Source organism: Ovis canadensis, chromosome 4 (assembly GCF_042477335.2).
Source record: "Ovis canadensis isolate MfBH-ARS-UI-01 breed Bighorn chromosome 4, ARS-UI_OviCan_v2, whole genome shotgun sequence".
NCBI lineage: Eukaryota > Metazoa > Chordata > Mammalia > Artiodactyla > Bovidae > Ovis > Ovis canadensis.
This window is the reverse complement of record NC_091248.1, coordinates 110056144-110079307: the sequence shown is the minus strand read 5'-3', so window position 1 is coordinate 110079307 and position 23164 is coordinate 110056144. Positions and strand designations below refer to the sequence as shown.

The window sequence follows — 23164 nt, the reverse complement described above, 5'->3', positions numbered from 1 at the left end:
ACATGTAAGTACTAGGAAAAAAATACATGCAAATCCATTACAACCTGACACTGAGAACATCCCTATCTATAATTCAAAAGCCAGAAGAAATAAAATAAAACCTGACAATTCAACTAAGAAGAAACACAACTTTCAGAAAGGAAAAAATGAAACTTTCCTTATTTGTAGATGGCATGATCTGTCACATGGAAAATCCCAAGGAATTTACCGAAAACAAACGACCAACAAAAAAAATTTCCTAGAACTTAACTGAGTTCAGCAATGTCACAGGATACAAGATAAACACACAGCAGTCCACTACATTTCTACAGTCTAACAATAAACAAGTGGAACCCGAAATTAAAAGCACAAAACTATTTACAATGGTTTCAAAGGAAATAAAAATAAATATAACAAAACATGTAAGGAACCTCTCTGCCCTAAAAATTATAAAATGCTAATGAAAGAATTAAAAGCAACCTAAATAAATGGAAAGATATATGGTATTTATGGATTGAAAGACTCAACATAGTAAAGATAACATAAGAAAAAAAACAACAGAATTATAAAATTATATAAATTACAATCCCATAAATCAAATCTAAATTGGAAACAGCAGTATGAACTCAAGATACTTTTTTTTTTCCTTAAAAAAAAAAAAATTCCTAGCTATGTCCCTAAAACAGTCTAAAAGAAATGACAATCCAGTAACAAATGTTTCTAGTTTCCAACTGTGAACTCTAAGCACCATTCCCTCATCAGGGTATGATAAACAAAGGACACTTAGCCGTACTGAAAAGCAAGAAAACAAAGATTAATGAGATTGTGTCACAGGAACACAGGAGTGGCCAACCTGAAGGGGCTCCCATTTGCCAAGGATGGACCAACGTGGCACCAAAAAGAATAACTGCAGAAATTTTTAAAAACACAATGAATACATAAAAATCTAAGGTTCAAAAATGCTTAAAAAAAATCAGACACCTGGAGGTATTATATCAACTCATTACTCTGAAAACTGGTCATTAAAAGGAATTAAGCATTTATCTTGCTTTTCCAATAAAACTATTTCAGAGCATTAGGGAGAACTGTATGCAAAAATTCAGGTAGTAAATGTGAAAGGAATGTAAGAATCAGAAAAATCCGATACTGATAACCATTGTTAGAATAAGCTACTTCACTGAAGTTATCACTGGAGATTAAAACCATTAATGAAAGGTGGATGGGAAACTACAATAAAGGGACCAAGCTATCACCCCCAGAATTTGTGTCTCTGAAAGTGATACAAGGTACACAGGTCTTTCCACATAACTTCTAGTTTACACCAAAGTATGACAGAGGAATTAGTCAAATGTTACTACAAAGAAGCAACTGGACAAATTCAGAAAGTAGGAGCCTTTTCAGGATAAATGACAGATTTCTTCAACAAATCAATGGATGAAAAAAAAAGGTAGGAGACTAGTCAGAATAGTTAAAATTACTCTTGAAAATAATTTTAAAAAGCTATAACAACAAATACAAAGTGTTTGGATCCTGATTCAGATAAACTATAAGAAGGCATTTTTTAACAAACAGAAAACTAAATATAGGCCAGGTATCAGACATTACTAAAGAACTACTGCTAAATCCATTAAGTAAAATAACAGTGGGTTCCCAGGTGGCTCATGGGGTAAACAATCTGCCTACCAATGCAGGAGAAAAGGGTTCGATCTCTGAGTTGGGAACCCTCCTGGGAGGAGGAAATGGCAACCCACTCCAGTATTCTTGCCTGGAAAATCCCATGGACAGAGAAGTCTGGAAGCTATAGTCCATGGGGTCGCAAAAAGTTGGACAGGATGGAGCACAAAATAACGGCATGGTGGTTTTAATAATTTAAAAAAAAAAATTGCCTCTAGTAGGGAAATCCAAAGATGACTCCAAAGGAGCCCTTGTTCAGTCCCTAGTAACTTGCATCTAACCAACAGAATACACAGCAAAAGTAATGAGGTATCATTTCTGGGACTAGGCTACAGAAAACTGTGACTTTCATCTGTTAGCACACTCTTCCCACTTTCTCCACACCATGTTGTGGAGGCCCACATGGCAATAAAGAGGATGGCCTCTGGCCAACAGTTCTCAAGAAAATGAAATCTGCTGAAAAAAAAAATCACACAGGAGCTTGGGAGCAGATTCTTCCCCACTCAAGACAACCGATGAAACCCCAGCTCTGCTCAACACTTTGACTTAGTAGCCACATAAAAAACATGCAACAGAGGGTTCATATAAGCTATTCCTAAAATCTTGATCCTATAAACTATGAAATAATAAATACTGTTTGAAGCTGCTAAATTCATGCCAATTTGTTAGGAAGCAATAACTAACACAACGTCCTCTGGCTGTGAAGCAGATAAATGAGAGAAATGGGGTTAATGCAAAGTTTTTTTAACGATTAGTGAAAATTAGTCTGATGGGCACTGAATGAGGGGTAACAGTAGGAACCGAGTGGTTGATAACATAGGAAAGAAGAGTCAACTGATGAATAAAATAAAAATCGGATCTAAAGTATAAGAAAAAAAACTAAAATGATCTCTCCCATTTTGATAGATAAAAAGATGGAGAAAATAACAGATCAGTTTCATAGCACTTAAGTGTAACTTGAACATATAACAATTTCACTTTCATTGACAAAAAATTTATGTTAAATCTAAATAAAACTTAAATTGTCTCACATTGTTAATATGCTCTAATCAAATCATGTAGACAATATGACTGAATTTACAAAGATGTGAATTCTAAACTCAGCTCCAATGCTTACTTCATAAATGACTGTTATACTCTTATTGGCCTCAGTGTATATATGTAAATCAACACCTACAGTACACTTCAAAGAGTCACTGTTGAGAATTATAGGAAGTCAATGGTCTAGTAACTGGTAGGTCATCTACTTACCATTACCCAGAGCAAAACTCAACTCTGTTTATTATTACCAAGCACTTGAAAATGTCTGATATAAAGTAGTTATCTCAAAGCACACTGGGAACATATACCTACCTACACAGTCTACACAAAGAAATGCAGCAACCATGGGGAAAAGAGAATGGTAATGAAATAAAGAAACATTCCTATATAGAAGAACAGTAAGATAGGAAACTCTGGCTAGCCAAAAAATCAACTTGGAAAGCTAGTTTATGTGATGTCCCCCCTAAAACAAACAAACAAACAAACAAAAAAACTGCTGAGACATTCATATAAAAAACAGTTCTCATTTGCTGAGTATCTCAGAAGGCTGAGTCATCAATCTTTTCTGAAATTAAACATTTAGCCCCTTCAGAATGTATTTCAAAGCTAAGAAGGGTCTCTTTCTACCAAAAGCAAAGACTGTTAAAGTTGGACATGATCTGGGAAAGCTCTGAAAGTGAAAGTCACTTGATCTTGTCCTACTCTTTCCATGGAATTCTCTAGGCCAGAATACTGGAGTGAGTAACCTTTCCCTTCTCCAGGGGAATCTTCCCAGCCCAGGGACCAAACCCAGGTCTCTTTACCAACTGAGCTACCAGGGAAGACGTGGGAAAGGTTTAATGCTGCTTAATACATACACTCTTCAAATCTCAGACAAAATAACTATATATCCAAAGGAATTATAAATATTTAAAATAAAGTGTTTTCAAGCACCCTCAAAGGTTTCACTTATATGTAAATAATTTTATGGAAATAATCACTATCATCTTTGGATTCCTCAAAATCTTTTTTGGGCAACAATTTAGCTTGAGTTATTATATGTGTCATGGGTTGGGAGGGGCTACATTTATTTTTAAAAAACTATTCCGTAATACTCCACGCTATCCTGTGCAAAAAAGACCTTAAACATCTGATCCTCTTGGTTTTTATGAAAACAAAAGACTGGAGAAACTAAAGACCCCAAATTACCAATTAATTAATGACAGAACTGGGATTAGAACCCAAATCTATTCTTGTTCACTGTTCTCTCTGCACTACACTATTCCCCTTTTCTTCATGTTTTCCTTTGTATTGGATATAACTTTCTTCCCAGCTTAATGTAATAATTTAAACTGTACTAATGGCGAGAGGTCAAAGGATACTAACTAACCCAAATCTGTTTTGGGGGAATTCTCCTCTTATCCTCCTAACAGGTTATCTTTGAGCAAGGCCTAAATCCTATAGCACAGCATTTTTTTCTCTTGCTCAGAGAGATTCCACAGGACCTAAGTTTTTAAAAATATTTTTAGATATTTTAAACTAATCTTAATACTATTAAAAATGCAAAAATATTCTAGACCAAACATTACTACAATGGATACCATGCTCCACAGCAACTTGTTTATCTTATTTTTGTGCAAAGTTCTGAGTAAATTTCTTTGGACACCTCTGTATCTCTTCGAACTTTTCAAAGTACGTCACTTTGAAATATAGCTGCAATCGTATGCCAGTCTTAAATTCAGTTCTACATATATCTGTTCATGTAAAATTCATAAATAAATTCACAATCATAATGTAGTTAATAACTGAACAAGGTTCAGAACTGTTTGGTTCTAATACTCTCCTCAAAGACTAAGGAGATGTCACATTACAGATCACTATAGCACAGAATTTGAATGAGTGCTTTTTTAAATTATTATATGGAATTTGCGTAGTTTGATGACACTAACCTTGAAAACAAGTTTATTACAAGTGATAAGCAACATTCCTCATTTAACTTTCAGACAACCCACACTTTTGTATCTTACATGCTTAGAGCTCTCAGATTTTCCTTTACCAAATTCACAATGTTTATCAGTTGATCCAACCAATAGTCCAAGCGACTGGACCAACATGCCAACATGCCCCACATGCCAGCCAGTGTTTGTTTCCAAAGCACTGCCTTCTTCGTAGTTCAGAGTCCATTTTTACAACTTTTGAAATATTTTATTGCATTTCTACTATTATAAGAACGGAAAATGAAAACACAGAAGCCTACTAGTAACATTACTTCAACTGAAACAATAATGGGCATCATAAGGTGTTGCAAATGAAGAAAACTTCAGACACTAAGCAGACTTAACTAGCTTAAGTATAAACAAAACACTGAGAAAAATGGTTAATAGATAACATCAAAAGCTAAAGAATAGGTGGGCCGATTATGGATGTATTCACTCTCACTTCTAAACTCACCCTTCTTGTCTTTTCTTGGAAATTGACTTGGGCGCTTTCAGCATTGTTTTCTTTGTCAGCTGGCACAATGTCGTTTTGTCAGTAGAGAGAGGCAGGAGAGTCATCTCTGCATACAGTGGCTGTCTTTGCTTCTTCCCTAATGAACCGAGGGTTGTTTTGCTTCCTAGCTCAGGTGCACTTCTCCAGCTCAGTTCCTATAGTTGAGATGCTTCTCTAGCATCCGCTCCTAGAGCACATGCAGTCCCCCCAAAGCCCAGCTGACACGTGCATGAGACCAGCTTCCCTAGCACCAAGTTTATACTCCAGAATAATATAATATTTGTGGGTATTTTTTTTGTTTAGCCTCGTCACATTCAGCAGCCCTTTTCAAACTAATGAATAGCCTGAACCTTTCCTGAGCTCAGAAAATTTTTCCTCTTTCTTAAAAAACTTCTCTATTTTTTCTGGTATCATTCTGGACTTACCAGGCAGAAGGTGCTGGGCTGTTACATTAGGCTGTAGGCTTTCCTGGTGGCTCAGACAGTAATAAATCAGCCTACAATGCAGGAGACCTGGGTTCAATCCCTGGCTCAGGAAGATTCCTTGGAAAAGGAATGTCTACCCACTCCAGTATTCCTGCCTGGAGAACTCCATGGACAGAGGAGCCTGGTAGGCTATAGTCCTTGGGATCGCAAAGAGTCAGATACAATTGATAAAATAACACTTTGACTTTGCATAAAAAGATCCCACAAGGAATAAAAGCTGAAATCCACTCTGAGTCCCACTTAATAGTCCTGCATTCTGATCAAAAAGCATCACTTTCTCACTAAGCCATGTATTGTGAAAATGAGAAAATGGACTTTCTGGATCAAGGCTAACCTGCATGTCTCAAATTTTAACTGTTTTCCTTATCTTTTTTTTAAGTTCTAGGCTTAAAATCACTTGCTGTGTGTATGCCTGTAACTACAAAACAAACAACAACAAAAAAGATGTGTATGTACAGAACTATAGAAAAATTGTCATTTATGTAGGAGCTTCATTACAAATCTTAGTATCTTCGGCCAAGGTCCAAAAGAAAAGATTGTTTAGTGATTTGGGGGCTCAAAAATTTTTAAAGCTCCCTAAGTAATCTGATTTCTGTGTTGACTATCTGGTGATGTCCATGTGTAGAGTCTTCTCTTGTGTTGTTGGAAGAGGGTGTTTGCTATGACCAGTGTGTTTTCTTGGCAAAACTCTATTAGCCTTTGCCCCCCTTCATTCCATACTCCAAGGCCAAATCTGCCTGCTACTCCAGGTGTTTCTTGACTTCCAGAGATCAAATTGCTAACATCCACTGGATCATTGAAAAAGCAAGGAGTTTCAGAAAAACATCTATTTCTGCTTTATTGGCTATGCCAAAGCCTTTGACTGTGTGGATCACAATCAACTGTGGAAAATTCTGAAAGAGATGGGAAGACCAGACCACCTGACCTGCCTCTTGAGAAATCTGTATGCAGGTCAGGAAGCAACAGTTAGAACTGGACATGGAACAACAGACTGGTTCCAAATAGGAAAAGGAGTACGTCAAGGCTGTATATTGTCACCCTGCTTATGTAACTTCTATGCAGAGTACATCATGAGAAACGCTGGGCTGGTGGAACCACAAGCTGGAATCAAGACTGCCGGGAGAAATATCAATCACCTCAGATATGCAGATGACACCACCTTTATGGCAGAAAGTGAAGAAGAACTAAAGAGCCTCTTGATGAAAGTGAAAGAGGAGAGTGAACAAGTTGGCTTAAAGCTCAACAATCAGAAAACTAAGATCGTGGCATCTGGTCCCATCACTTCATGGCAAACAGATGGCAAAACAGCGGCAACAGTGGCTGACTTTACTTTTTTGGGCTCCAAAATCACTGCAGATGGTGATTGCAGCCATGAAATTAAAAGACACTTACTCCTTGGAAGGAAAGTTATGACCAACCTAGCTAGACAGCATATTAAAAAGCAGAGACATTACTTTGTTCAATAAAGGTCCATCTAGTCAAGGCTATGGTTTTACCAGTGGTCATGTATGGATGTAAGAGTTGGACTGTGAAGAAAAATGAATGCCGAAGAATTGATGCTTTTGAACTGTGGTGTTGGAGAAGACTCTTGAGAGTCCCTTGGACTGCAAGGAGATCCAACCAGTCTGTCTTAAAAGAGATCAGTCCAGGGTGTTCATTGGAAGGACTGATGTTGAAGCTGAAACTCCAATACTTTGGCCACCCGATGAGAAGGGCTGACTCATCTGAAAAGACCCTGATGCTGGGAAAGATTCAGGGCAGGAGGACAAGGGGATGACAGAGAATGAGATGGTTGGATGGCATCAGTGACTCAATGGACATGGATTTAGGTGGATTCCAGGAGTTGATGATGGACAGGGAGGCCTGGCATGCTGCGGTTCATGGGGTCACAAAGAGTTGAACACAACTGAGCGACTGAATTGAACAGTCAAAATTTTATGTTATTCATGCTTTCCTGTAAGCCTTCCCTACAGAATTTTAACTAATGTATTATAATATTCTACTGTACTGCAGGGTCGTTTATAATCACTCTCTATGACTTTTCTGGGGGGGGGGGAGTATAAATTAAACTTTTTTAGTTTGGGTCAAATTTTTAAAATTTCTTCTTATAAATACAGTATACACCAAATTAATATAAATATAAAATGCACACTGACAGATAAGATTAAATGTGGGGTAAAATGGTATTAAAAATGATTTTCAAAGATACTATGAGCAGTATTTTTTCCATTTTTTTACAATTAATTCATGTACATACAGGTGAGTATCACTATCAGAATAAAGTGAAATTCAGCATCAAGTCTATTTTGTAGATGTATGTACTGAAAATTTCACTTACACAAATACATGGAAATAGAAGGAATTTCTGCTAGTACTGTTAATTTTTTGATTACCTTCAGAATTATATGTCAAAAATCACATGATGAGCTATCATTAAAAATTACTATTTATGATCCACCAACAAACAGGTTGATTTAGATCTTCTTTTTATTTTGTTTAAAAAGAAAGAATTGAGAGCCACCTATTTTACAACTAGACTTTTTTTTTTTGTTATTCACCTTCTCAACTTCAATACTAACTTTTACAACAGTCCTTTGTTTGGCACTCTGAAGATTCTTACATTCTATGGAATAGATGAGAAGCATGCCTCTTTTGCAATTGAGAAATAGGATATAGGACAGCTAGAAGTCGTCAAAGTGCAGGCAAATCACCTGGGTTTCTTGCTAAAAACGCAGATTATGACTCAGTAGGTCTGGGGTGGGTCTGAGATTCTGCGTTTCTAACAGTTCAGTTGCTCAGTCATGTCTGACTCTTTGCGACTCCATGAATCGCAGCACGCCAGGCCTCCCTGTCCATCACCAACTCCCAGAGTTCACTCAGACTCACGTCCATCGAGTCCGTGATGCCATCCAGCCATCTCATCCTCTGTCGTCCCCTTCTCCTCCTGCCCCCAATCCCTCCCAGCATCAGTCTTTTCTAATGAGTCAACTCTTTGCATGAGGCGGCCAAAGTACTGGAGTTTCAGCTTTAACATCAGTCCTTCCAAAAAACAAGCACCTAGTAAAGGCAATGTGGCTGGGAAGTGGGCCATACTTTTTAGTAGCAAGAGCCTAAACCACAGGCAGGTTCTCAGGCTTGTCAATTTTTAGGAGAGAACAGACAATAATAATAAAACTCAGAAAATGGAATCCTTCAAACTATTTTTGCCAACGTACCCCCTGGAAAGTCTACATGTACTCCCAGGAATAAGCATGCCCCAGTCTGAAGACTGCTACTCACAATCAGTTACTCAAAATCAACGAAATCAGCTATTCAAAATCAATGAAAATTACTGGCTTTTAAGAGTGCTTTAAAATTTTTTTTAGTTTCACTGAAATATAACTAATTTTCAATGTTGTGTTTAAATTCTGCTATACAGCATGGTGACTCAGCTATACATGTATTTCTTTTCATATTCTTTTCCATTATCATTTTTCACAGGATATTAAATATATAGTTCCCTGTGCTACACAGTAGGATCTTGTTGTTAATCAGGTGTTTAAATTTTTAAAATTTAAACCACGGACTTTAGTCACATCACTTTTCTACCTAATTATTTGATGACACCACATTTTCAAAAAAATAAAATGCAAACTCACCAACAAGGAAATGGGCCTCCCAGGTGGTGCTAATAGTAAAGAATCCACCCACCAATGCAGAAGATACGATACAGTCCCACAAACCTCTATTTTTTAAAAAATGTATTATTTATTTAAATACAATTTAAAACTCTGGGCAATGTCCAAAGAACAGACATTAAAAAATAAAAATCAACACAATTACTACATCCCAAGATAATCACTGTTAAGACTTCAGTTAATTTGTTTGCAGCCTTTTCTATATGACTAAGCACACAAATATGTATGTATGTTTAAAGATAAATTGGAGCAAACCATTTGAAAAGGCTTTTTAAATCTGTTTTTTTATATGCCATTATACCTGAAAGATTTTCTCTATATAATTAAAAAATATTCTAAAACTTACTTTTTAATGGCAGCCAAACAGTCCATCATAACCTCAAAAAAATTATTCTGTTAAATCTAGTAAATCTCAGGACAACATCCCTCTATCAATAATATTAGATATTTGCTAGAGGATTAATTTGCAATCCATAATTATATTTTAGATAAATATAATCACTGCCCAAAATGCCATGGAAAAGCAGGTTAGAATACCCATAAAAAATTCAAAATATCTTGTTAAGTTTCCTTGAAAAAACTGTTAGGTAGTTAGAATAGGGAAAAGGGAGTCCAAAATGGCGGTGGCTATGCCCACAAAAACAGAACAAAGGAAGGTCCGAGGACCGGAGTGAGGACCTCAGGCAGAACAAACAGCACTCCTGCCTGGCCTGATTTACACAGGGCAGGCCCAGGGGGAGGAGAAAAACACATAAAAAGAGGCGCCAAAGGGCCGGGGGTCTCTCTCTCTCTCTCCTCTTTGTGTCTTTTGGGTCGTCATGCCCTCAGGCCTCGAGGATGTAGTTTCCTTTATTTTCTAAATAAAACTGAGCTGTAACGCTGGCCAGTCCGAGGGTTGTAATGCTGGTCCATCGCTTCCAATTTTTGTTGTGACGAGACAGAACCCAGGAAATTACACACTCCCCCGACAGAATGAAATACAGTTTAGAGTTTTGTTTTTATTATACCTAAATTTCTGCATAGAGAGAGGAAAGCTTCTTAAATGCATATGTGATAAGTGAATGCTTATGTCTTCCAATATGCAAAATCATAAAGGAAGTATAAATAAATAGAGGAGTTCACTGAAAAGTAATGGATAGGATAAATGTTAGCTATTTGGTAGGGAATATAAGCCAGTGACTTTGGAATACTATCAGAAAAGCTTCCTTCAGTATACAGTATCTTTTGTAACTGATATATGAAACAAACCTGAATAAGAACAAAGATTGAATTCACACCTTTTAAAATGGTGAATCTGGAGGGAAATGTGGGCAAGGACACCAGTCCATGTGTGTAATATATGGAAGAAGCACCTGACCAATGACCCAGCCTGTATCAAGTGCCCTGTACACTATCTGGGCTAAGCCTACCTCCAAGCATCTTTCTGGCTCTAATACGCTACACTAACTCCACAAGCTCCAAATGTTTACCTAATTTCCCAAAGAGCAATTCCTAAATACACACAAGGGTAAATATAAATCCTGCATTCAAAGAATTTAAAGCAAGCTTAAATAAATTGTATCTGTACACAAAGGAAGTCACAGCTCGTTTACCTCTTTCAGGAAGTCTCCCCTCAAGCCCATGTAAACAACAGAGCTTCATTCTCTGAATCTCACTTCTGATTTCTGTAACATTTACTGCTTTTGTCATTCATCTGAACTCAGATGAACTTTTTTGCTACCTTCTACTGCACTATTGAATGTATATATAGTTCATCACCAGAAGCAAATAATATTAAATTAAATGATAAATAAATTCTCTCTTATAACTTCAAAGAGGCCTAGTTGTTACTCAGGAGTTAGAGGCACCTAATAATTTGTTTGTTCCAATAATATTTACTGGAAGGAATGATGCTGAAGCTGAAACTCCAATATTTTGGCCACCTGATGCAAAGAACTGACTCATCTGAAAAGACCCTGATGCTGAGAAAGATTGAGGGCAGGAGAAGGGAATGACACAGGATGAGATGGTTGGATGGCATCACCAACTCGATGGACAGGAGTCTGAGTAAACTCCGGGGGTTGGTGATAGACAGGGAAGCCTGGCGTGCTGCAGTCCACGGGGGTCACAAAGAGTCAGACACAACTGAGCGACTGAACTGAACTGAATAATTTGTTTATGACACAGACAGCCAAAAATGTGAAGAGCCATAATTGTGATTCAAATACCACAATGTAGCAACAACAATAAAAAACACAAAGTCTTCTTTAACCTGTCACCCAAAGTAGCATTTGAGGTTGGAGAAAATGGAGATGGTGATAGATTTCAAAGACTCAACTTTTATATTTTGATATGTGAACTTTACAATCACCTGAAATTTGAAAAGAAATTATTCTGTCAAACTTGACATCATTTTCAGCTCTTTTAAAATTTATGCCTCAGTTTGTTTAAGAATTCATAAAAAAGTTTCATAAATATCTCCCATTCAGCATTTTACACGTTAACAAACTATACAAACTTTAGGGGAAAAAATACCGATTTTCAAGTAACATCCCCACCATGAACTACTTACCAAAGTATGTGTAAGAATGTACACTGATAAGTAGGTAAGTAACTTAAAAGACGAAGACATGGAGCCAATCCACACACATGCATTCTGAACAAAAATAAAAAAAGATAAAGGACTAGATCAACTGTGACAGAAAGTTCTTAGATTAACAGACTTGAAGTCAAGCAATTTGCTGTCTAATTCCAGATGGTCATTCTCCTTACTGGGCTTCAACTCATATGCACTAATCAGTCTGACAAAATTTCAATAACAACAACAAAAAATCAACCAACGATAGCCTGGCAGTTCCCTAAACAGTTAAACACAGAATTACCATGGGACCAAAAAATTCTACTCATAGGCATTTACCCAAATAAAAACATAAAACCACACAAAACACTTGCACACAAATTTTTACAGCATCATTATTCATAAAAGCCAAAACAGTGGATACAACCTAAATGTCTATCTACTAATGAATGGATAAAGATGCTGTATATCCATACAATAGAATATTACCTGTCATAAAAAGAATGTAGTACTGATACATCCTACATGCTACAACATTAATGAACCTTGAAAACAATATGCTAAGTGAAAGAAGCCAATTACAAAGAATACATATTATATAACTTTATATAAAAGGTCCACAATCTACAGAGACAGGCAAATCTATACAGAAAGTAAATTAGTGGTTGCTTAAGGATAAGAAAGTAAGCAGGTCATAACAAAGGGTATAGTTTTCTTTTTGAGATTATGAAAATGTTCTAAAATTGACTGCAGTGATGTTATACATATCTCTGAACTACTAAAAGCCACTGAATTGTACTTTTTAAGTAGCTGAATGCATGGGATGCAAATTACCAATCCCAAAACACTGTTAAGTCAACTAACTTTTTATGTTACTTTTTATATTTCATATTGAATACTTATATCCAAGGAATTGGAGGAAATGATCCTTATCCTAAAATTAATCAAAATATTCATAATATATTCTAAAACTATTAAAAGCTATTAGCCAAATCAGGCTCTGTAATAAACTATGCTTTAAAGTTCTCAAGGTCTCACTGGAAAAACTGCCTATAAGAATTTTAAATAACCTTAACGATAAAAAATTCTTAAAATACCAAGATAGATAAGAAGCTTTCTTTTCCAAGTCCTTCAAAACTCAACATCTTCAGCCCAAGATAATCAATTTCACTTAAAACATTCTCTGAAATTGCTAAAAATTATGAAAAACATGAAAATTTATAGCATAGATTTAAAGCTTATCATTAAAACTAATTATTTAATATTTTTAACATAGCCAGTATATGACTCCATGTAGTCCCAGAATAAAACTCTATTAAAAGAAGAAAAGTAGTCAAGGTGCTTAGTTAATTAATTCATCCATGCACTTAATAAACACTATGCTGGACTACCGGCTCAGCTGGTTAAGAATCCGCCTGCAGCGTAGGAGACCTGGGTTTGATCCCTGGCTTGGGAAGATCCCCTGGAGAAGGGAAAGGCTACCTTCAGTATTCTGGTCTGGAGAATTCCATGGACTGTATAGTCCATGGGGTCCCAAAGAGTTGGACACGACTGAGTGACTTTCACTCACTCACTCTTGCTGGACTACAATGATGGCAGGGGGCGAAATTTCACAGTCCTTATGGAGCTTGTGGTCTAACTGGGGGACAGCTATAAATCAAATAATTATACAAATAAATCCATAACTATAAACTGTATGAAGTGATATATGAGAAGGGTATATATCTGTAAGAACACATTTAACTACAGGGGCAGAGAAGGGTGCAGAGTTCTTTGGTGGGACGGGATCAGTCATATATTCCTATGAGAGTGACATTCCAGCTGATAGCTGAATAATAAGTATCAGTTAGGTTTTGGGACTCTTTTGATCACACTATTTAAAAGGGAAGAAAGGGGACAATGAAAGGAAGGGGAAAGGAGACATATTCAAGGATGCTTAAAATAATTTAACGTTTCTATTTATCCAAAACAATATGCCCTAACAACAAATACATTGTTGCCATTGTTGTTGTTTAGTCGCTCAGTGGAGTCCAATTCTTTTGCCACCCCATGGACTTGTAGCCCACCAGGCTTCTCAGTTCATGGGGACTTCCCAGGCAAGAATACTGAAATGGGTTGCCATTTCCTTCTCCAGATCTTCCTGACCCAGAGATGAAACCTGTATCTCCTGCATTGGCAGGTGAGTTCTTATTTTTCTTATTTATTTACTTTTATTGATAGACCATTATAATATTGTCATGGTTTCTGCCATACATCAGCATGAATCAGCCACAGGTATACACATGTCCCCTCCATCCTGAACCCCCTCCCATCTCCCTCACCACCCTGCCCCTCCAGGTTGTCACAGAGCACGGGCTGTGGGTGCCTAGCAGGTGGATCCTTTACCACTGAGGTGATAACCATAATAAATACCAGTCAGCTGGAAGAAGTGTGAGGATATTTTTAAAGTCTTAAATACTAACAATATTTACAACTCAAAAAATTTACATTGGACCCAAGATCTTTCTTTTAAACAATGCTTTCACATAAATATTCCCATGAAAGTTCTAAAAAAATAAAGAGATAAATAATACAAAAATCATATTTTAGGAAAGGAAAATAACTATAACTATATACTATGAAGCAAGGCAAAGGCTATCAGAGTTTTGCCAAGAGAACACAAGGTCATAACAAACATCCTCTGCCAACAACACAAGAGATGTCTCTACACAGGGACATCACCAGATGGTCAATACCAAAATCACTGATCATATTCTTCACAACCAAAGATGGAAAAGCTTTATACATTCAGCAAAGACAAGACCTGAAGCTGACGGTGACTCAGATCATGCTCATTACTGCAAAATTCAGACTTACACTGAAGAAAGACCATTTGGGTATGACCTAAATCAAACCCCTTATGATTACACAGTGGAAGTGATGAATAGATTCGTGGGATTGAAGCTAGTAGACAGAGTGCCTGAAGATCTATGGACAGAGGTTCATAACACCAGAGGTGGTGACCAAAACCCCCCAAAAAGAAATGCAAGAAGATAAAATGGTTGTCTGAGGCAGCCTTACAAATAACTGAAAAAAGAAGAGAAGCAAAATGCAAAGGAGAAAAAGAAAGATATACTCAACAGAATGCAGAGTTTCAGAGAACAGCAAGAACAGATAAGACAGCCTCCTTAAGTGAACAATGCAAAGAAACAGAGGAAAACAATAGAATGGGGAAGACTAGAGATCTCTTCAAGAAAACTGGAGATACCAAGGGAACAGTTCATGCAAAGATGGGCACAACAAAGGACAGAAATGGTATGGACACAACAGAAGCAGAACATATTAAGAGGAGGTGGCAAGAATACACAGAACTATACAAAAAAAGGTCTTCGTGAACCAGATAACCACAATGCTATGGTCACTCATCTAGAGGCAGACATGCAGGAGTGTGAAGTCAAGTGGGTCTTAGGAGACATTACTATGAAAAAACTAGTGGAGGTGATGGAATTCCAGCTGAGCTATTTCAAATCCTAAAAGATGATGCTGTTAAAGTGCTGCATTCAATACATCAGCAAATTTCATAAAGTCAGCAGCGGCCACGGGACTGGAAAAGGTCAGTTTTCATTCCAATCCCAAAGAAAAGCAATGCCATGGAATGTTCAAACTACCATACAACTGCATTCATTTCACATGCTAGCAAGGTAATGCTCAAAACCCTTCAAGCTAGGCTTCAATAGTACCTAAACTGAGAACTCCAGATGTACAAGCTGGATTTAGGAAAGGCCGAGGAACCAGAGATCAAGTTGTCAACGTTGGCTGGATCATGGAGAGTGCTAAGTAATTCTAGAAAAACATCTACTTCTGCTTCACTGACTATGTTAAAGTCTTTGATTGTGTGGATCACAACAAGCTGTGGAAAATTCTTGAAGAGAAGGGAGTACCAGACCACCTTACTTGTCTCCTGAAAAACCTGTATGCAGGTCAAGAAGCAACAGTTAGAACTGGACATGGAACAATGGACTGGTTTCAAATTGGGAAAGAAGTATATCAAGACTGTATATTGTCATTCTGCTTACATGCCGAGTACATCATGTGAAATGCCAGGCTAGATGAATCATAAGCTGGAATCAAGACTGCCAGGAGAAATATCAATAACCTCAGATATGCAGATGATATGACCCTAATGGCAGACAGTGAAGAGGAAGTAAAGAACCTCTTGATGAGGGGGAAAGAGTAGAATGAAAAGGTTGGCTCAAAACTCAACATTCAAAAAAGGAAGATGACAGCATCCAGTCCCATAGAAGGGGGAAAAGTGGAAGCAGTGACAGATTTTATTTTCTTGGGCTCCAAAATCACCGCAGACAGTGACTACAGCCATGAAATTAAAAGATGCTTGCTCCTTGGAAGAAAAGCTATGACAAACCTAGACAGCATATTAAAAAGCAGAGACATTACTTTGACAACAAAGATCCATAGTCAAAGCTACGGTTTTTCCAGCAGTCATGTATGGATGTGAGAGTTGGACCATAAAGAAGACTGAGCACTGAAGAATTGATGCTTTCAAATCGTGGTGCTGAAGACGACTCTGAGCGTCCCTTGGACAGCAAGGAGACAAACCAGTCAGTCTTAAAGGAAACCAACCCTGAATTTTCTTCATTGGAAGGACTGTTGCTGAAGCTGAAGCTCCAATACTCTGGCCACCTGATGCAAAGTGCCAACTCACTGGGAAAGACCCTGATGCTGGCAAAGATGGAAGGTGGGAGGAGAAGAGTGTGGCAGAGGATGAGATGGTTGGATGGCATCAACAACACAATGGACATCAGTTTGAGCAAACTCTGGGAGAAAGTGTGCTCCTTATGGGGCATGGGCTTGCAATGAGTAGGACACAACTTAGCTACTGAACAACGACGACAAAGATTAAAATCTCAATTTCTGGACCTCAGAAACAAATAAGTCTCAAAAGAGTCAATAAGTATTTAAAACAGCTGCTAACAAATAATGTTATTTATAGTCCCTAAATTTTCCCACCAGATATTAGGAATAAGTAGTTACGGTATCTAAGGGCAAAATGATGGAAAACATTGAGCAAAAATATCTGAGGCCCAAGTGTTAGGATACTACATTAACATAACCATGAAGAATTCAGAAGCCTACAAAATGTAAGTCTATTCCATAAGGACCAAACACAAAAAGATTTCTGGTTTTGGTTATGACAGAATAGCCCACTGCAGACCAACATTACCTTTTATAACCAGAAAAGCTGTATAAAATAAAAGCAAAGTTCTTAAGGTATCAGAGACTTTCTGAGGTAGTTAGGATTTGAAATAACAAAGAACTTGTTAAAAGGAGCCCCAGATTCTGTGCAGCTTTCCCTCTCAGGGCATTCCAGCTATTTCTTTAAATGGCACAGAACAGGGACTGAGGGACTTCCTGGGTGGTTCAGTGGTTAAGACTCCATGCTCCGAATGCAGGGGACCTGGGTTCAGTCCCTCATCAAGGAACTAAATCGCCCAGGCCACAACTAAGACCCAGTGCAGCCAAATAAACAATAAATTAAAATTTTTTTTAAGATAAGGAACTGAGAAGCCAAGAAAGGACAGCTACTAAAGGGCAGAAAAGTCAGCAGAGGTTTTGGCATCTTCAAGGAGGTAAGGGGACAAAACTTGGTAACTGGATCTTGCCAAGACGTGCCAGACTTGAGGGATTAAGATCCTATAGAAAAGGAAGGTATAAAAGAACAAACCTGACAATGTGTACTGATTTTCATCTTAAAGCATTTGTCGATTCCTAAAACGAAAAAAAGCAAAAAGCTAAAAAGCCAGCAGAAAACAACTGAAAGCAAGGAGCTCCTACTTTTAAGAGCCTCATGCTGTTGGGAAGGCAAAAGCAGAAGAAGCCCGAGAAACACACAGTCTCTCAGCTGTTCCTGGAGGGCTACCAAAGTTGTACAAGCTAGATGTTTACAAAATCTGAACCCAGCCTCAAGTCAGCTCAATTCCAAACTGTTGAGGTGATCTGCCACTATTTTGTCTGCCTGCCAGAAGATGAGTGAACCTTCTCTAGAGAAATGCTAGAACAGTATACGCAACTAACTATAATTTCTAATTGTATCTAAAATTCTAAATATAATGTCTGGTAGTCAATCAAAAGTTACTCCCCAAAATAATGGTAATAACCACCACCAAGATAAAAATGTGTGAATAAAGAAAATAGACAGAGACCTAAAAGTGATGAGACAGTGGAATTTTCAGACAGACTCTTAACCAATTTGGCTGATGTCAAGAAAATAGACCACAATATGGAGATTTTCACCAGAGAATTAGAATCTATTTTTTTTAAAGAGGGAAAATCTAGCACTAAAACGAAAAAGTCTAGCACTAAAAAAAAATAGCTGAAATCGAGAATAAAATAAATGGGATCAAAAGCTGACAAGACATGCCAGAACAGAGGACTAGCGAACCTGGAACACAGGTAAGTAAAGCCTATCCAGAATGAGAAACAAGGAGAAGGAAAAAAGATTTAAAAAACGGAAAAAAGCATAAAGGATATATGGGACAAGACAAAAGGTATAGAATGGATTTAACCAAAGTCAGAGAAAGAAGAAGGAAAAAAAGGGGGTAGAAAGAATATTTGAAAAAATTAGTTTGGCAATTTTTTTCTGAACTAATGGGAGTCATACTATACATTCAAGAGGTATCAGAAACCCCAAACAGAATAAATACAAATAAAACCATTCTTAGGTGCTAATAGCTACATTTCTAAAATTAAAATCTATTGGAGGGAATTCTCTGGTGTCTCAGTGGGAAAGAATCCTCCTGCCAATGCAGGGGACACGGATTCAATCCCTGGTCCGGGAAGATCCCACACGCCATGGAGCCGCTAAGCCCGTGTGCCACAACTACTGAGCCTGCGCTGTAGAGCGCAGGAGCCACAACCACTGCAGCCTGCTCGCCTTACAGCCGGTGCTCCGCAAGAAGAGAAGCCACGGAAGTGAGAAGCCTGCGCACCGCAACTAGAGCAAAGCCCAAACAGCAGCAAAAACCCAGCGCAGCCAAAACTAAACAAATAACATCTCTCGCAATTCCAAAGATGAGTAACTGAATAACTGAAATACAGCAGTCAGATCACCAGCAACAGCTGAAATGTATCTTATCAACATGTAGAACATCCCCGGATCAGCCTTAAAAAAAAAGTTAATGCAAATAACAGAGCTATTTGCCTATCTGCCAAAAAAAGAAAGAAAAAGTAAACATAATACTAAACCTCCTAGTATTTGATCAAGATAAGAAGTATTGCTACATAGAAGGAAACTGACAATGCTCAGAGAACATCTTAATAAAAATCACAAAGATCCAATCCTAGGAGTCAGCTCCACAGATTCAATCTCCAGTTCATGATGCATCTCAAACTTTTCCTATATCCTGGTATCTTTATTTTCCTAAAGTTCTAAGATCACCAGACTGAAAATCAGTCTTAGAACAATCAGTGAAGAGTAAGGTTCCCAAGTCAAGCCAGTACTAATTTTAATTTTAGTTTAGGGAAAGGGAAAAAGGAGTAGGAAAGAAAGAGCATGACAGTCCCAGTCTCCAGGTGAGTCCAAATAACTCCAAACTAGGGATTCACAATTCCTGGATTTCAGAAGCCTACAGGATTGTAACAAATTCTCAAATTTATATGCACAGTAATCACTGTCTATATTCCAAACAAATAATAAATCTCACAAATCTATTCTATTTTTCAAATGTATATGATTAATAAACTAAAAATCCATTTAAAAGCTAAAATAAAGGAAGATGAGAGAGAAGAAAAAAGAAATGACAAGGAGCAATGTCACCTTTGAATTATGTAACCACTCTCTAGACATCTCTAAGGACCTATCTGACCAAAACCACGTTCTTAACCCCAGATTACTAAGGGTAATACCAAAATAAAGCCAGGGTATATAGGAACAGAGTTTCCTACACAAACAGCAGAAAAATAATCTGATATCTTTAATCCAACAATTCAATATCTCAGAACTCTTCATAAATGAATTCAAGATTTGTTTCTATAAGGCAAAATGCCTTATTACTCCTGATGGCCAAAGAACAATAAAAGCAAAACAAACTCAAGGAGCCTAAACATTCCAAAATAGGGGGTCAATGAAACAAAATGCCATAAAATCATTACAACAAATGATAATGCAAAAGAATATTTAAGAACATGAGGAAATATTTATCACATATTAAGAAGGAAAAAGAATATAGAACAGCAACAGAGGGTAACAATATCAAACTGGAAAATAGATACAGACATAATGGAATATCTGGAATATCGCAGGGTGATTAGCTATCTCTGGGTGGTGGGATTGAGAATAATTTAAATTTTGTTTCTATCAGTCTATTTTGCAAATATTCCTCCAATAACTCAGGGTGGGTGTTTTCGGCAATTAGAAAAACATATTCATTTTTAAATGTAAAATTTTAAAATAGCTGAAATAGGTTCATCTCTCTTCTAAAATGCAAATCAGTGTTTTTTATTATTTATTAATTTAATTTATTTTTCTTGGCTGCGCTGAGTCTTTGTTGCTGCGTGAGCTTTTCCCTAGGTGAGGTGAGCAGGGACAATGCTCTAGGTGTGGCTTCTCACTGCAGTGGCTTCCCCTGTTGTAGAGCACAGGCTCTAGCGTGTGCGGGCTTCAGTAGTTGTGGCACATGGGCTCAGCAGTTGCAGCATGCGGGCTCGACAGTTGTGACTCCCAGGATCTAGAGCACAGGCTCAATACTTGCGGCACACAGGCTTAGTTGCTCCCCAGCACATGTGGTAACGAATCAGACACGAGTTTGATTCCTTCCTGATCCTCAAACTCGTGTCTGATTCGTTACCACAGAGCCACTCGGGAGGCCCTGAGATAGGTTCATCTTTTATCCTACATACAGTTTTAAATAATGTTTGATTTTAATACAAAAGACTAACAGATAAAAAAATGTTAACATTTCAAAATGTATCCAATTTTACTACCTAATGAAGTCTTTCACTATATGTAAACAAGAGAAGGATCATCCCATATTAATAAAATTACTTAACATGTACATATACTTTCAAAGGTCCTCCCAATTTTTATATTAATACATTAAAACTTAAATGTCAAGGTAATATAGTATATCTAAATATCTTTCCCTCTCTCCATTCTAACCTTATAGCACTTTTTAATCTGTATTCCCAATTAGGAACATATTACAGCCATGTAAAACACTGAAGCAGCTTTGATAACAAAGTCAGGAAGTCCAAGATCAGTCATATCTCCTACCCTTTCAACTCTTAGAAGTGGACAATTTTTCTTATCTCTCTGAACCCCAGTTTCCCTAGCTATAAAAGAGAATGATAATATTTATCATAGAGGTTTTCTGAAGATGAAACCAAGGAAACATGCCAAGTCCTAAACATGGTGCCTGATTGTTAGGAGGTACTCAGGGGGGTGATTACTAGAGGTACACACAAGAGTTTTTAAATCTGAGAACTTGCCAAGCCTCCTGAAAACTCTGACCTTGGGCAAGTTACTTGACCTATATGGACCTCGGTTTCCTCGTATGCAAAATAGATACAATACCTATCCACCAGGTTTGCAGTTAAGGATTTGGTAAAATTATATACAAAAATCATCTTGCACACAGTAGGTGCTCCATAAATTGTAGTATCACTATTAGCAAGAACAATACACATCTGAGTATAGAGATCAGCAGTTTATAAAATATTTTTACATATAAGAGTGCATCTAAGAATTAACCATCATTTAAACAGATACATTTCTCTTAATCCCCAGAGTAGTTGTAAACTTCAGAAAAAGATAAAACACAAGCAATCTTTTTAAGCAAACTGAAAAGTCAAAGGATACTTCATTAGTTTCAAAATAAAATTGTTATCTATAATGCAATCTGCTTTAACATTCTTGAAGTCCAAATAAAACTAAAAGGGTTAGAAGAAAAATGTCCCTTACTGCCTTTGAAATAAAAAGTTTAAATCTTTAGAAAAAAAATCTAAGATCTGAATTTTTCTTTTTTATGACTTCACAATATCTTTCAGAACTAAAATGTAAGTGCCTTTAATACAATAACCCTTTCAAATCTTCTCCACCTTCGTGTAAAAGCAGAACAGCTCCAAAGTTAAGACCAAGCCTGACTGCCTGAGTTCAAATCCTGATTCTGTATAGGAGTTAAAACTTGACCAGAGGCAAACTATAATGTCTCCATGTCTGTTGCTTCAGCTGAAAATGAAGATTTCTCACATAACTGTTGTGAGGATGAAATGAGTTAATATACTTATGTATTCATAAGAGAGCCTAGCAAATGGAAGGCACATTATGTTCCCCATTGTTGTTACTGCCTTATTATTACCCCTCAAGATGCCTTGATCAGTGACTTATAATCAATAAATATTTGCTACTCTGTAGACAATTTCATTGCTCAACGCTCAATCATGTCTGACTCTTTGCAACCCCATGGACTATAGTCCACCAGGCTCCTCTGTCAGTGGAATTCTCCTGGCAAGAATACTAGAGCGGGTAGCCATGCCCTTTTCCAGACGATTATTCTCTGCTGGCTCAGATGGTAAAGAATCCACTTGCAATGCAAGAGAACTGGGTTGGACCCCTGGGTCAGGAAGATCCCCTGCAGAAGGGAACGGCAACCAACTCCAGTATTGGACAGTATTCTTGTCCATTCTTCCATGGACAGAGGAGCCCAGCAGGCTATAGTCCATGTGGTTGAAAAGAGTCAGACAGAACTGAGTAAACATTTTCACTTTCAGACATTTTCAACAAAAGGCTTTACTTAAAATTAAACTTTAACATGACTCACTGCCAGTAAAGGTACAGCAATTGCTGTTTAGACTTTAGGACCAAAGTAAGTAAAGTCAATCCCTTCCTTAAGCTTCCTAGCATACAGAGCTACAACTTAGCCTTACTTGCCAATAGAAGTTCAGAGTCATCCTTATTTGCAATTAGAAGTTCAGGTATGGCATACACCAATCCAGCAGACATGAAACTCTCAAACCCAAGATCCATAATACTCAACTCCTTCGAAGAAAAAGTTCAGATTACTCCCCTAATATAATAGTTTAGTGCTTTAAAATAAAAACTATACTGCATAAGTCAACAGAATATCATAAAGACTAAAAACACAATAAATGAAATTGTCTGAAAGTCAAATATGCACTAAATACTAGTTTACCAATTTATCTGAGAAAACAGCAATCGATTTCTCCTATTACAAATGGCTGTGTTAACTTCAAATTTAGTATGCTGTCCACTTCAAAACTGGTGCCAG

The 23164-nt window shown here is 37.3% G+C and overlaps 1 protein-coding gene across 6 annotated transcripts in view; it reads right to left on the bottom strand.

The window, feature by feature from the left end:
- MKLN1 (muskelin 1) overlaps positions 1 to 23164 on the bottom strand; it is a 377726-nt gene that overhangs the window by 179142 nt on the left and 175420 nt on the right. The window contains exon 1 of one of the 6 annotated variants that reach the window (XM_069588396.1): positions 11877 to 11954. The exons of the other annotated variants lie outside the window; for them this stretch is intronic. The gene's annotated coding sequence lies outside the window, so the exon portion shown is untranslated. Of the gene's footprint in view, positions 1 to 11876; positions 11955 to 23164 lie in introns of those variants that run through there. 6 annotated transcript variants of the gene reach the window in all.